Here is a 2,345-nt window from a genome sequence, read left to right as displayed (position 1 = left end):
TGCGTAATTTTTTCTGACCTACCTTGCCACACATTTGAAAGAAACTTTGACCAGAGGGGTCTCATTTGTTCCTCCTTGTGCTCTGAGATTCACTATACCAACCACACCTCACAATCATGCAAAGATAAGGTCCCTATCTCAATAGTGCTGTTGACAACATCTCACACCTAGCACCACAACACAGCAGACAACTACAATATAGTGTATTGATGCTCACACCTCAGCTGTTACAACTGGCTCCAAAACCGCTAGAACTCCATCAGTCCTCTGAACGAACCATAAACCTTACAAGTTTGGACTGGGTTTGGACAATTTTCTGAATGAGACACTCTAGCTCCCTCAATTTAGTGACAAACAATTCGACAAAGCTACCAGTTGGTGCAGTGCTGTGCCAACCTCCTCCAATTGGTTACCTGGTGGATCTTTTCTTTACCAACATGAGAGGTGAGGGGAGTTAGCATTAGGCATACAATTTTAATTGACAGTGTAATCTTTTTGGCTACACAATGAGGACTAGGAATCAGTTAATAAACGTAAGGTGTTTTATTACAAGTTAACAGTCAGGTTAACCCCTTAGCAGCTGGGACTTTTTCCCCACCAGTGCCGAGCCATTTTTTTGCTATTTGGGGTAGTTCGGCCTTAGGCCCCCATAACGTTTGTCCACATAAGCTATCCACTCCAAATTTGCTTCCTTTTTTTCCAAAATCCTGGGTATTCTAAAGATACCCAGTCTGTGTGGGTTCCCTGGAGGAGACCAAGAAATTAGCCAAAATACGGCAAAAATGTGTTTTTTGGGGGAAAAATGGGGAAAAAAGTGCATCTGGTTTTCCCTGCAAATGGGATCAGAAAATCAAGTTTTTCAACACAGTTTTGGCATTTTACTGGGACATACCCCATTTTCACTATTTTTCTGTTTTAAGCCTCCTACCAGTTAGTGACAGAAATGGGTATGAAACTAATGGTGGATCCTAGACAGCTAAACATTTCTGAAAACTAGACAAAATTCTAAATTCAGCAAGGGGATCTTTTGTGTAGATCCTTCAAGGTTTTCTTATAGAAAGTAGCAAAAGTAAAAAACAAATTGAAATTGATTTGAAAAAAACAGCCATTTCTGTTTGCGTTTTCTTCTGTAACATTTTCTATCTATGACAGATTTTTTAAAGCAATTTACCATTACCTCTGCTGGACCCTTCTGGATCCAAGGTTTTATAGGGCTTATAAGTTCATCAAATCAATCAGCAATTATAAAGCGCAGCTTGTAACCTAGGGGGTCTCAAGGTGCTAGCTGTTGGACACAGCCAGTCAAAGAGCCAGGTCTTGAGGTCCTTCCTGAACTGAGCCAGCGAGGGAGACTGTCTGGGGTGAAGCGGCATCATGTTCATCAAGAACCCAAGGTACCCAGAGCCAATAAATGAGCTGCACTTTGCAATGGGTTTCCATTATAAACCAGGTATACAGCAAATCATTTAGTAAAATATAAAGAGTGAAAAATAGGTATCAAGGAAACCTATGTGTTTCTGAAATAAGCACAAAATATGGAGTTTAGAAGCAGTAGTTATTTGCACATCTCCGAATTGGGGGGTACCCATACTAGCATGTGAATTACAGGGCATTTCTCAAAATTACTTCTTTCTCACACACTGTCTTACATTTGAAAGGCACAAATATAGAGAAAGACAATTAGCAGTAACACTGTTCTATTCTGTGTTCCCCTAAATCTCCTGATAAAAGTGGTACTTCACTTGTGTGGGTAGGCCTAGTGCACATGAGAGGAAACGCCCCAAAACGCAACATGGACACATTACATCTTTCCACTGAAAACTGGCTCGTTTTTGGCAAAGTGCCTAGCTGTGGATTTGGCCCTCAAACCTGGCAATTACATACATATTTTAAAACTAGACACCTAGGGGAATCCAGAATGGGGTGACCTGTGGGGCTCTCACCAGGTTCTGCCCTACAGAATCCTTTGCAAATCTCAATAAATTGTTTTAAAAAACTCATTTTTCTCACATTTCAGTGATGCAAAGTTACGGAATTCTAAGGGAGCCACAAACTACTTTCCAACCAGCATTCCCCCAGGTCTCCCGATAGAAATGGTACCTCACTTGTGTGGGTAGGCCTAGTGCCCACGTCAGGAAAGGTCCCATAATGCAATATGGACACAACCCATTTTTCCACTGAAAACTGACAAATTTTTGGCAAAGTGCTTAGCTGTGGATTTTGGCCTCTAGCTCGGCCGGCACCTGGGCAAACCAAGCAAACCTATACTTTTTTTAAAACAAGACACCTAGGGAAATCCAGAATGAGGTGACTTGTGAGGCTCTCACCAGTTTCTGTTACCCAGA

The sequence above is a fragment of the Pleurodeles waltl genome, chromosome 4_1 (assembly GCF_031143425.1).
Source record: "Pleurodeles waltl isolate 20211129_DDA chromosome 4_1, aPleWal1.hap1.20221129, whole genome shotgun sequence".
Taxonomy (NCBI): Eukaryota; Metazoa; Chordata; class Amphibia; order Caudata; family Salamandridae; genus Pleurodeles; species Pleurodeles waltl.
This window is presented reverse-complemented; position numbering follows the sequence as displayed.